Source organism: Ambystoma mexicanum, chromosome 1q (genome assembly GCF_040938575.1).
Source record: "Ambystoma mexicanum isolate Mex_15411 chromosome 1q, UKY_AmexF1_1, whole genome shotgun sequence".
Lineage (NCBI taxonomy): Eukaryota > Metazoa > Chordata > Amphibia > Caudata > Ambystomatidae > Ambystoma > Ambystoma mexicanum.
In genome coordinates this window covers 1398558446-1398572824 of record NC_090922.1, presented here as the reverse complement: position 1 = coordinate 1398572824, position 14379 = coordinate 1398558446, and the positions used below count along the sequence as shown (strand labels likewise).

The window sequence follows — 14379 nt, the reverse complement described above, 5'->3', positions numbered from 1 at the left end:
TAGAGGAGGATTCAGTATGCATGTAGGGCACTGTATGATGCATTTCCCTGATCTGCAACAAGATACACATTGTTTTGCCAATCATGCTTTCAAGTACTTTATGATGCCATGTACATGTCCGTCAATGCGTTCACCCATGTGATCATGGCACAATGGAATTGGTGGTATGGTCCGCCAGTGTGGGAGACATTTCCGTGATGGCTCTGGGTGTCAACTGGCATGGTGGAACTGAGGTACTGTGTATTGGTCCTGCCCCACTCGCACATATGTCAGTGGTGTTGACTAATTGCTGAATTCTATTTTGTACATCATGTCCCATTGGTTTTTTGAGTGTCCCTCAGGTGCATGGAATGACATGGTGGTCTGCGGTGAACCTGTCTGCCAGGGGCAGTGACAGGGGATTCCCTGAGAGGCAGTTGGATTTCGCTCAGTCATGGCTGCATGACCTGTGATGTACTTTGCTGCGCTCATGTGCTTATGCATTGTGACTGCAGGTTGGTGCATTGTAGTACCTGTGGCTCAGGTCTGATGATGTACCATGTGCATGTGCAGGGGTTGGTGCTGTGTTTGTAGCTACCGTTTACACATAGATGTGCGGCCATGGCACATTTGTATCCATTGTCAGTCTCATGCATCCTGTCGTGATCATTGGGGTCACAGTGTTTGGCACCCAGGACGGTGACCCCCCAAAATATCCCCCCTGGCCCAGCCAGCAGACAGGTTGCATATGCTTGTGGTCCCCCCCCAACGATAACCGCCATGGCATTGTGGTTGGACATACCCAGCAGCCAGGCACGTTGTGCAGCGTGTTGTTCTATGTAGCGGGGAAGCGTGGAGTTGCACAGCAACATTGCGTCTTGTGTGGATCCCGGGTATATAGCGCTGCAATGCATAATTATCTCGCTTGAATCACACACCATCTGGACATTCAGGGAGTGGTACTGCTTCCGTTTGTGGTAGACTACCTCCACAGCATGCCTGACTACCAGCACAACATGGGTTCATTCGAGGACACCAATGACGTTTGGCATGCCAGTGCATAGAATGCAATTCTGGTGGCATTCACCTCCTCCGTAGTCCGTGGTAATGATATGTGGGGCCTTATGTGTTTCAGGAGTGCATCCAGCACCTGGTTCAGCACACGTGAGAAACATGGTTGTGAGATGCCATGCAGCTGCCCCACTATGTGCTGGTAGGTGCCTGTGGCAAGGAAGTGGAGCACAGACACCACCTTCAGCAGAGGGGGGATGGCGGTACGGATGTTGATCAGGCTGACCAGGTCATCATGAATGAGACCCACAATTGTGGCTATTGTGTCCCTGTCCAGGCGGTACAGGGTGTGGATCTGTGCAGGGGTTAAGTCAAATGGACCGGCCCTTATGCAAGGGATTGGTGGTTGCCTGTGGGGTACCACTGCCTGCACTGGTGGTATGTGCTGGCCCAGTCTCACCCTCCTTCTCCTTATGTGCCTCTTCTGTATTCCCTGGTTGAATGCCTGCTTGAATAGTAGCAGTGCAGGCATATCCTCCAGCTCCTGTTTGGCAACTGCTAGTGGTATCATTTTGGACTTGACAGGGGTGTGGTGTGTGGCTGTGCTCCTTTTGTGCTGTGCCTGACTCCATTGCCTCCACCTGTGCTGATTGTGTGCACCTGTGGCAATTGGGAACACAGCAGATTGCTATTAACGCTGCCCCGCAATGTCAGTGTTACCGGATGCCGGTAAGAATGGTTACCATGATGTGCATGTCCATGAACCTCGTAATGTGCACTTGCTTACGGCATGCCGGTGTTACTGGCATGGCTGTCGCGTGCCCAAACCCATTCCGGGTAGGTGCTACCCAGTCACAACGGGTCCCTGCAGATGCCGGTAGCACCGGCATTGCGGGTCGTAATGCACCAATCCGGTAAATAATGCCGGCATTCCCTTACCGGTATTGTTATTACCGGACCACCAACCTTGTAATGAGGCCCATAATGTATTGTGAGACCTGGGCCTCTGCCCACCCACACAGGATTCTTAATCCTAGGCATTTAGCCAATCTGCAAAAGCCAGCTACGAGACCTACAACCCACTAACCAAAAAAGCTCAAAAATTCAGCATACCTAACTCATACAAAAACCTACACAACCACTTTTCCCACAGCAACCCGCACACAGTTCACCAGACCGCAACAACAAACAAACAACACATAAGCCGCATCAACAGCATATGAGGCCTGACATCAAACAGATACTCACACCAAAGGTCACCGCACAGTGTATACCGAACTGAAGCCACCAACAGGACACCACCTCTCTCACTATTCTACTCCCTCTTCGCCTACTAACCCTCCCCGCCTTCTCATTTACAGATCCGCCTGAGCACCTGGGGACCAACTCCATTGGTGATGGTGATCTATACAAATACCTTTAACATTTAGCATATAACATTCAACAAGTGTATGCAGGATTATGTTTTATTCCTTGTCTTAGTAATCATACATCGTATTGTTTGAAGAATTTGACCATGGGAACAAATGTTACAACCTAAAGCTGATGAAATTAGATATCTGTATACAAAAAGTTGGGTTAATAACTGTTATAAATTTTGAGTAATTCACGATTGTACCGCAACGAGACATGTTTCAATAGGATAGGCATGGGCAGACCGTTTCAGGAATATATATAACACTTTGTTAAAGGGACGTTATGGTTAAGTTGCACTAATAAAAACTATACAATTTGATGAAAAAACTTTGTTGAAGGGAAGTTACAAGTAAAACCGAACCCCCCCCAGAAATTCCCCAGTTATGGTAAGCTGAGCAACCATAACTCATGCCAACACCATGCACTGCTAAGACTAACATCCAGACATAAAAGATTACATCACAAATGTCATTGATGACATCACTGATGACTTCACTTATTAAATTAATTTTAATAAACAGTCCCTACAAAGATGTCTTTTTCAACATTATACTTTTTGGTTGTTTAAAAAAAACTACCGGAAGGGTTTACACCAAGTCTCCAAAAGCATACTTTCATGACCAGGCCGCTGCTTCTGGTGCCAATTTGGTGAAAATACGTCCAGCAGTTTGGGCTGTAGGCATGAGCACATTTTTTTTCCATTGCATCTATGTGGCCCCCCCTATAACTTTGCTATCCCTGCACGAAACCACACCAACCTTTGCAGAATCAATCTGACGGGCCATATACTTATTTTGCAAAGTTTCATGACGATTCGTCCAGGGGGTTGAAGTTATAAGCCACCCAAAAAGTGCTCTTCTTATGGGTTGAGCAACTTAACCATAACTACACGCCCGCTACCGTAGGCCGTGTAATATTGTTATGCTTAATTAGATAGTAAAACCATTCACCACATTTGAGTTTTTTAAGTGCAAGACAGAAATGTGTAGAAATGGAAATTGAAGGAGTTGAACTGATTCCTCCGCGATTTTGGCCTTGTTAAATGAAGGAACCAATCAAAAGAAAAGGGGCTGGCATGGGTTAAGGGGATGGAGAATAGTGGTCCTATCGCAATTAAGAGTCAATAAGCTGGCACGTCCTCATTTTAATAATTAGGGTTGTGGTTATGGGTTGATTAGGGGTCACACAATGGGAATCAGGGAGAACTACTTGATATCCTCTGACTGCGACACCTACTGATTAAATTGTTGGAGGAAGACTGGGGAGAATACAATATGACTGGAATCTATAAAAGGGGAATAAAAAAAGGGATTAATGCTGAAGGCGGATTGTGACTGAACCTAGAGAAGCCTGTAATCGACTCTTGATGTCCTTCCCCAGTGAAATATCCAGGAGCCCTGAGGTGGTGTCTTTTCCCTGAGTGTGAAAAAACACAGAGATTCTATGAAAGGAACTTGTTCTACCAAACCAGGGCTTGTGGGGATATGTTATTGATTTGGTGGGCAGAGAAAGTTGATCCTTAATATTTTTACTAAATAATACATTCATTAAATACCCTATAGTCAACTAACATGCAGTGATTTTGTTGACATTCAAATTAAACAACATTGCTTCCAGTGTGAATACAGATAGTAATTGGGTACTCCTATTTCTGATTGCCAACCTCATAATTCCCTGAAAGGACGGGGTGCATAGAAAAGACATTCCCAACTGTTCACCATTTCTGAATATTTGGGTTTCTGTGCTGGTACAGAAAAGCATCTTACAAATTAAATACAATGAAGTCCCTGACTAAAAAGCATACTTACATTGAGAGTGGGAAAGTGACTCCTGATAGAAGAAAGGGTTCTATATACAAAGAGTGACTTGTTTTAAAAGTCTCTAGTGCTTCAACTCTGCTGGCTTTGCCTAGAGAGCAGGGAAATTAAAAATACAAAGTGCTGCATATGTGAAATTGTTTTTACAAATAGAAAAGTGTTGCATATTATTTAAATTAAACTACATATTAAGAACAGAGCCAGGCTTATGATCATGCATGTTCCATGCTGCTACATGTTAAAAGTGAACGCCATGCAAAGTGTTTTGACTGTGCATGTTGTGGGGTTAACAAGTCTGTGATTTGTGTTTTCCTGAACCACTAGTGTTTTCAATTGGTGTAAAAAGAAAAAGAATTGTTAGGAAAGAAAAGCATTTGGGCCACAGAGTGAGGTGGCGTGATTTGTGATTTTGTACAAATATTAATTTTCCTGTTTATTAATAAAGATATAGGCCCTCATTACGACCCTGGCGGAAAGTGACTGACCGGACCGCCACAGCGTAAATAGCGTTTCCGCCATTGCAAGAAGGAGCAAAGTGCGGCCCATTCCGACCCATCGGGCACGAGCACCACGGCATGGCGGAAGTGCAAAGTCCGCGATGGCGGAAATGAACCCAAAACGGCCCACACCGCCGCCGTACGGCGCCCTAGGTGCAATACCGCCACCCATCACAGCGGACACCGCAGTGTGCGCCTACCGTAAAGTACGGTGACCGGAAATATACGGAAACGGAAGTTAAAACACGGGCCCGGAACGGGAAACAACCCGCCGTACACCTATAAAACCACTAAAACCACACAACCACTAAAATCACTACCCTGAGACACAACCCAACCCGTCATCCACCCTAGCGAAACCAAGAAAAATGGGAAAAGTAGCGAAGAAAGCGTGCGACCGCAAGCGGCAGGTCCACTTCTCCCGTGAGGAACTCACCGTGCTAACAGAGACCCTCCAGGAGAATGCTGCCGTCGTCTTCTCCACGCAAATGACCAGGACGGCACTCGCAAACAAGAAGGCCATATGGGCTCTGGTGGCACAGCGGGTAAGTGCGGTGGGGACCGCACCCCGCACCCCACAGCAATGCCGTAAGCGATGGGACGACCTGCGGATACGCGTCCGCAGCATACTCTCTGCCAACCGCAACATTGCCACAGCCACCGGGGGAGGGTCGGAATCACCCATCAAGCTGACCCCCTGGGAAGAAATCTGTGCCTCCACCATCGGAATGGAGAGCATAGAGGGAGTCGGAGGGATGGAGAAAGGAGTGCAGACATCCGAAGAATCAGGTAGGTGGGCCTAATGAAACAATGCCAAAACCACAAAGTCCATCCATGTGAAGCACCATGTGTCCCCATAGTGCAACAGAAACACATGTCCAGGAGAACGTCCACACACATCGTCCTGATAGCGCACGTTAAAACCCACAATAAATACATAAATAATTAAAAACCCCTAAAACACGCACTACACGTGCAGCAGGCACACCCTAACTGCAGGCTGCCAAACAACTGCACCCTCACTCCACACACAAATGGAAGCACCTCCAAGGCCCCGACCCAAATCACCCTCAGGTACCACCCCAATGCATGTGATACAATGCCATTCCAATTCCCACAGACCCACCAATAACCCTCGCCCTCCTTTACTCCACCACAGGGTCCGATCCAAACGACGAGCTGCAGGACACCCCTACCAGCACACCTGCAAAGAGGGCCAAGACCAACGGCCAAAGACCCTCCACCTCAGCTGCACGCATCAAGACACGGCAGCAGCACAAATCAGGTGGCAGCACACAGGAGGGAACATCAACAGGCACCCCAGCAGCCAGCATGCCCACAACACCACCACCACAGGTCCCCCCAACGGATGCCACAGAAGGCACTGCCTCCGGTGGCAGCAGCACCATAGGTGACACCCCATTGATGGCAGCATGCTCCGACACAGAAGACGGGGATGTCGAAGTCAGATCCATCCATGACCTGTCCCAATCCCCCTGTCTGTCCCATCCCGTACTACATGAGGATACCACGCAGGGGCACCCACAAGACGACTGGCCATCCCCCACAAGCCCTGTGGCAGGGCAACATGAGGACAACAGCCCCTCTGTGACACCCCCGCAAATGGCCATGGCCCAGCAGAGGCAACAGTCCCTCGACCAGTTAATAGTGCAACAGCAGCAACTGGCCACGCTCCTCAAGGACCATGCCGATGAATGTGGGGGCACTAAGGCAGACATAGAAACATCAACTGAGACACTTAGGGCAGAAATGGAGAGAGGTACAGAGACACTAAGGGCACAAATGGAGAGTAGCACCGAGAGCCTGAGAGTCCAAATGGAGAGAAGCACCGAGAGCCTGAGGGGGGAACTGCATGCGACGTCCAAAGACGTATGTGGTGAACTTGCCGCAGTGCGCCATGTGCTCACTGAGCTCTCGCAAACCCATAGGGACATGCATGGACGTGAGCAGGCAGAGACATCATCCATTGCAAGTTCCGTCCAGGGCAGCCCCCAACGTAGATCTGGGAGGAATATGCGCTCCACAGGCAGGGGTGCCCCTGATACCCGCAGAGGGGGCTTGCAATAGCGACTGCCCACTGACGATGAGCATCTTTGGACACTGGTGTTCGGGGGGGAGGTGGGAGGGTGGCGGGGGTGTGTTGGGCTCACTTGGGTGGCGGGTCGATAGGGTGTACAACATGATATCACATATGCCATAAAAAGTGCACAATCAACCAATGAGATGTGTGGACATTGATCTTTGTGTACGAGGCCATCATAGGCGTACAGTCCATATTGTGCATGTCCCAGACACACACAGTGCCACGAGTCCCGTGTCCATGTATCAGCCACCAGGCGTGAGTGCTAGAAGCATACATCAATGAGATGCTGACGAATGTCACGGGCCTCCGGTGCCTCGCAGACTCCCTGAGGTGCTGCCACATCCCCACCCTCATCATGACCATCTTCAGGTGCTTGCAGTTCTGCGTCAGGGGGCATGGGCACATTTCTATGTACGCACATGTTGTGGAGCATGACACATGCCATCACCATCTTTGCAACCTTCTCATGGCGGTACAGGAGTGCCCCGCCAGACCTGCTGAGGCAGCGGAAACGAGTCTTCAGTAGGCCGAATGCCTGTTCTATGACTACACGGGTACGTGAGTGGGCATGGTTGTAGTCCTCCTCATGCTGGTTCTGTGGGTTCCGGACTGGTGTGAGGAGCCATCTCTTCAGTGGATATCCAGCATCACCTGTATGTGGACGATAAACGTATGATGTGGAATGCCATTGCTACGCACACCCCCCCCCCGCCCCCTTCCTGCCAGGTCATTGCCGAATCACATACCCCACATCATCATGCATGAAATGAGACTCACCGAGTAGCCAGGATCTGTTCCCTGCGTGTCGCTCCATGTAGCGTGGTATTGTAGAGTTCCTCAAGACCATAGAATCATGGGTTGATCCAGGGAATCGGGCACAACAATGTGTAATGATCCTGTTGGAGTCACACACCATTTGTACATTCAGAGAATGAAATTGTTTTCGGTTGCGGTACTGGGCCTCCATGGCATGTGGGACGACCAATTCCACATGGGTGCAGTCGATGGCACCAATGCAACCCGGTATGCCGGCAAGTGCATGGAATCCCACTTTTGTGTTGGTAATTTCCAGCTCCGAGCGTGGTAGGGAGATGTAGTCGTCTGCGTGCTTCAGGAGGGCATCGAGCACTTGCAATAGTGTCCGTGAGAACAGTGGCTGAGAAATGCCATGCAACTGTCCGACTGTGTGCTGGTAGGTGCCTGTGGCCAGGAAGTGGAGTACAGACACCACCTTCAGTAGGGGTGGGATGGCGGTTGGGCTATCTATCATGCTGACAAGGTCAGCCTGTGTCATGTCCACAATGGCGGTTATGGTGTCCCGGTCCAGACGGTAGAGGGTGTGGATCTGCTCATCAGTGAGGTTGAACGGATGTGCTCGGAGGCGTGGGATTGCGGGCTGCCTGCGTGGTGGTAGTGGCTGTGCTGGCGGCCCTTGCTGGCCCTGCCTTGGCCTCCTCCTCCTCCTGCGTCTCCTCCGTGCAGCCGGTTGTAGTTGGTGTTCGTCTTCTTCTTGGAGTTGGAGTACTTGCAGTGCTATCAGGTCCCCCAGGGCCAACATCGCGAGTCCTGCCGGTAGCATTTCGGAGTGGGTGTGGTTGTGGGAGGAGACTGGGTGTGCAATTTATGTGTTTTCAGGCTGAATGGCCTCCACCTGTGGTGATTCATTCCACCTGTGCAAACTGCTCTCCCCTTTGGCCGAGCACGTCCCGCGCACAACGCTGCAATTCGTGGAATGGCATCTTGCTATTGCAATCTTGTATTTGTACCCGATGGCCGTGTAACATTGGTTGATATGTTCATTCTGCTGTGGTCCCATTGTTTCACATACTATCTGTGCAGTCGCGAACAGAGTTGTGAAGGGTCAGTGGAACGTAGTACTCGAGTAACGGTGGGCCCTCATTCATCACTGTACCGAGTTGCAACGACGGGCGGGGCGTCCCATTCGTGGGTGAAGGCAGTTGCCATTTTCACACACAGCCGCACTCGATGGATTAATTAGTGTTTTCAAACGGCCACAGATGCCTCTTCGACGTGATGTTGCAAATGAGGAATTCGAAGGGCGGCGCTTTCGGTTTTCAGCTAGCGGCGAGGAGATGCCCACAGGTCTGACTGCAAATATAACGTTCTATTGTTCAATGTCCTTGGGACAGGGGCCATGGCGAGAATGCTATGATTGATATGAATAGTATGGGATGCGCAATTGCGTAGTGGACGATAAGGCAGGACGTTCCCAAATACATGTTACTTCACTAGACTGGAATTACGTGCTGGGGCACTGTGGATTTTGCAGGCTGCATAACGCACAGACTCAATGGATATTTCTAATGTTATGTGAGTAAATATTCAGGCGTTTTCATTACGGGATGAGGGAATGATGAATGGATGCATGGGCAGGTGATTTGATACAGAGTTTGCCATGTACAGGGCTTCTTGGGATCTGTCCGCCCCCCCTGCGCTATGTGATGCAGGGCTGCCATAGTGGGACCATCGTCTATCTGGCCTTGTTGAGCCCTCCCTGTCTCGACGCGCCTTCAGACACTTGTGTCCATGCACGTTACCAATCCCATCTGAAGGATTCTGTTTTCACAGACGCATGCACAGGTACACTCGTTTGTGATGGTGTTTTCACCTCGATATAGATAGTTATGATTCGCAAGTGGTTTTGGGGTGGTGATGATCCTTTGGAGTGGGCTTGCATGCATATGGCTGTGGATCTAGTGTGATCATTGAAGTGAGTTGTTCGAATGTAGTTCTGATGGCCATTCTATTCTGTTTCTTTTCTTTTGGTTGACAGGTATCTCCTCCCCTTTTGCCACTGCCATCTGTATGCCACTCCTGCAGATGGGTTTTACTCCCGACACCTGCTGCTTCGTGTTAATCAGTGGAGCAGCATTACGATCTTATGGGACGATCGCCAATGGGCCACATGCCCTTACGCAGTACTGGTGGCTCGGAGCAACATTTCGGCCTTTCAGCTGGACTAGTGCCTCCCCATTGGGACGGCCCTGCGGTTCTGTGCGCTTCCATGTTGCCTTTTCGTACGTGAATGTGGCCCTGTGTACCATGAAGGAACAGGGCGTCACACAAGTAGTGGCTGGTCATTTCTTGCGGATGCAGCCCACAATGGTGAAATGTGTTTTGGAGTTCATGGCCTGATGGCTGTATGGGCTTGGTGATATTGATGTGCATTAAAATTCTATTCTGATATGGGCCGTGTAGCGTTCTTCTTTGCAAGTGATGTGGCATATTCCTATTTGGGGAGCGATGTATTGTGAGGGGATCTGCATTGGGTTCCAGCTTCGGAGTTTTGTTGCGTGGTCCTGTACTGGGCGCGTTTGCCTACGAAGCCCGTGAGGTCAGGGATGGGGGCTGCCAATATGACAGTTTGAATGTTGTCATGCTCAGGGGCGGGGGATTGGGTTTTGTGTGACAGATGCCGGTCAGCCAGGTGGACTGGTGGAATGTTGTGATTTTCTGAATATTGCTGGTCACAGGTGCCTGTGTTTGCGTGCGTTTCTTGGTGGGGGACTGTGGTCATGTCCATTGGGATGGCTTCTGTATTCGTGCCATCTGTGCCCTGCAGCTCCCATTGGCCCCTCTTGAGGTTCATTTGTTCGTTGGCATGCATGGGTGACTTGTGCATTTCACTGGTTGCATTGTGGCTTCGTTGCACCTACGGGGAGTTGTACTTTGTGGGCAGGGAGCGGTGTACGGGCAGTCAGTGGGGCCGTTTACGGTTGATTCGCGATGCCGTACTTCTCACCATGGCGGAATGGTGCATTCCGCCATGCTTGATGGCGTTAGGTACATGTCCGCTGGGGTCGGAATTGGCGTACCGTTGCGCCATGGTGGTGTTTACGGTTTGGCATGGCGCGCGCGCGCGTGCTTGGTGCAGTTAGCGTTGGCGTTCACTACGGTGTCGCTAATGGCATCGTACTTTGCGGTGACGGGTCATAGTCGCACCGAGCGCTATTCGATGGCGGTATTGCATTTCCGCCATCGTTTTCCGAATTCCGCCAGGGTCGTAATGAGGGCCATAGTCTTCATATATGTTAGCTGGGTTCTTGGCTTACCTAACGTTAATGGGTGAGGGATCTATGTGGTACGATATGAATCACAGACAGGGCTAGATTGAACTTAAAAGGAATTTCAGTGTGGCGCTGTTGATTGTTGAGGGAAAGAATTCCCTGCATCGATGGTTGCCACATAAATATCTCCTAACACCATTTATTGGAAACATCTTATAAAAGTAGTCGATACACAACTACTCGCCAAAAGCGATAACTAGATTTCCTGAACCGCTATCACTCGGGGTTCCATCTAAAGTGCGGCAGTGAGACGGCCACCATTCAGGTGGTGGATGATGCCCTCAAAATAATAGATGTGGGCGACTCTTGCCTCCTCATCCTCCTTGACCTCTCAGCTGCATTTGAGAGCATACTCCTCTCCCTCCTTGCTGACAGGATTGGATTTTCTGGCTCTGTCCTTAACCAGTTTACCTCCTGCCTCCCTGGCAGACAATAGGCCATCCATGTTGTGTTCTAATCGATTCCCAGTCTCCTGCAGAGACCCACAATCCTCCATCCTCTCACCAATCCTTTTTAACCTTTAGATGGTACCTCTAAGACCACGATATATAGCCATCAACCAATACGCAGATGATACTCAATTGGATATTAGAGTAAAAAGCCCAGAGGATAGAGTTGTTTCAGCGATTGCCTCACCATCATCCAGCCCAGTATGTCCGTTACCTACCTCAAACTTAAGCCAGCCAAGACTGAATTTGTCATCATCGGTGCCCCGACTAAACAACAACGTTCCCAACAATGGCTCAATTATATACGCCTAGAATGATTTGATCCGCAACTCTGCAATTTTTTTGAAATCATTAGGCTTCATTATTGACAGCAGCTTTTTTTTCCAAGTATGTCCAAACACCCTGGCTCCGAATTTACACTATTCACAAAATGAAATCCCCCAATGTCCTCTTGACAGGGCGCCCAGCTGCTCACTTGACTCTCCTAAAATCAGTCCACCACGTTGCAGTACGTCTTATTACAAGTGCATGTAAATTTTACCAAATCACTGATGTCCTACAGGAATTACTTTGGCTTTATCTCCAGAATACTGTTCAAGAATGCATCTGCCATCTATAAAGCAGTCGCAAGTAGTATACGAGCATACCTGGCAGCTCTGCTCCACATATCTGGTGAAAAACGTTCTTTAGCAGCAAATCCAGAACGGCTCAATTCATGACTAGTCTGCAAAGAGAAGACATGTAAACATTATTTCTCTTATCACACACCCACCATCTGGAACTCAATCCTGGAATTGACTCAAAATACCCCCACAATCCTCCAATTCCACAAATTCTTAAAACGTAGCTTTTTAAACATCACCTGCTCATGGACTAATCCCAATAGATGCACAGACAGCAACTCATAGTAATGAACTACTGTTAAAAGGTGCCAGCCCAACATGCTGGCTACCCACACCTTGTACTGTGCTCTGCTGCTCTCAAGCTAGGTCCACGCTTTAAACAATAAATACAGATAAAAATACAATGGGTAAGTGTTTGTCTTGTAGTTAGGTATTTAGAGATTGGACTATGAAAAGCAACTCACTTAGCAGATATTGATGTCAACATTGGTGTCCAAATTATGTTATTGATGTTTGCCCATTGTATTGCCAACCCAACCTTTACCTTCATAAATCATTGTCAGTTCTGGTTGCCATGATAACATTATGAAAACTACCAACTGCAATCAAATTACTTGAATGAAATTTAATATCCTGCCCAGAGTACATATCAATGACAATTTTCTTACGGACCACATCCCCAGATATCAAATCCTAGCAAAACCGATTCAGAGGGCTTCCTTCTGAATAAATATGCCTCTAAGATCTTGCCACAGAACACTTTCAAACAAACCTTTATTGCGGTGCTCAAGACACTAATGGGCTGCACACATAAATGCAAGATAAAAATCTAGTTTACATTTTCCCACGCTTCCTACTAACCCTACAGACAATCCTCTTTTTCCAGATCTGCCAGAGTGTCTGAAGTGCATTCAAATTGCAACATAGTGCATACATCTCAGTAACATAAAATAAAATAACATAGTATAACATATATTCTAGATTGACATTATCCATATGAGGCACAGCATAGCCTAGTGAATTAAAAATAAAACACCCTGGTGTCTCTCTGTCTCTGTGAATTCACTCATCTAGAATTATGAGTCGCTCCATGAGCAGGTCAGGGCTCAAGCAGAAAGGGAGGGTCAAACAGAGGTAAGACAAAAGAATTCAGCTATTCACTTTGTGTGGTTATACCCTGTTTAATAGTGTACTATAATGAAGCATTTATTTCCCAGTGCATGTACAAAACATGCATATGCTATATACAAGTGTGCATTAAATGCATGTTGTGCAAATAAGCGCACATTCTAATGTATCTGGGTGCACATTCTGCATTGTGCACATTATGTACATAGAATCCTTGTGCATTAGCAATTGCAAGTATGTTTTGGAAAGGCACAGTTGGATCAGACTCAACAGTATTGTAAAGAGGCTAATTAAAATAAAGTTGGGTTGTTCAAATCCTGCTGCACCAGACCAATTACAACATTTGATGTGGCTTTTGGACCATTTTGTGGGTAATTGAAAAAGAGACACTATTATCCAAATAACTGTGATCATTCCATTACTGCAGAGCCCAGCAATGGAATAAAAAGACTCTGAAAGATCAAAATGCATTCCTATAAATGTGTGAAAAGTGCTACTATTAAATAAACATTTTGTTATGCTTATTTACTTTTTTGTTAGCGTATGTCCCAAAAAAATTAATTGGAGATTGAGTTTGGTGAATATGTATGTTTTTTCCACACTTTGTTTCCAGTATGAGAGAGGCATGGTATCACAAGTAGAGACTGACCGAAGAGCTGCACGTTTCAAAACCGTTATTGGTGGTTTAAAAGAGGTTGGAAAAACTCCTATCTTGCCCTATAAATAAGATGGGAGTATTCTCGAGCATCAACTGAAAAGAATATACAGTCCCAGTCAGTCCTTAGCCAAAATAAAATGACCTATTCTAATAAACCTAATGCCTGCCCTCTTTCAATACAATAAATGTGTTAAGGGAATGTATAATGCGAAAAGGAAAATCAGTGCTCAAAAGGATTGTCAGTAAGGCTGAGTAAATTCCCTTGCCCACATTGTGTAGCAGAGGGTAAGGTGGCACACTTGGACCTTGCAACACACTCTGGCTCCAGACACAAGGATGCAGTTCGTTTTGAGAACCAGATCCCACTTGGCCATCCAAGAAAAGTCACGAATATAGCTGATAATATTTCCTTCTGGTTAACACAAGTCAATACAGGTTTTCCTCCAGCAGGCTCAAACTTTTCAATCACAATGTGTGGGGATTCCCTTCCCCACACATTGTGATGCAACCCTCCATGGGGCTCGAGCCTCCTTTTACTTTCCTTCCGCTATCGAAGACGTTTGAAACTGCAAGGCTTTTTCTCTTACCTCGGCATGACCACTTTGACCT

The 14379-nt window shown here is 47.8% G+C and overlaps 1 long non-coding RNA gene across 1 annotated transcript in view; it reads right to left on the bottom strand.

Annotated features, from left to right (window-relative positions):
• Positions 1–14379, bottom strand: part of LOC138548244 (uncharacterized) — a 319494-nt gene that overhangs the window by 35168 nt on the left and 269947 nt on the right. Inside the window, exon 2 of the long non-coding RNA XR_011292059.1 lies at positions 12009–12085. This is a non-coding gene — a long non-coding RNA (uncharacterized lncRNA). The remainder of the gene's footprint in view (positions 1–12008; positions 12086–14379) is intronic.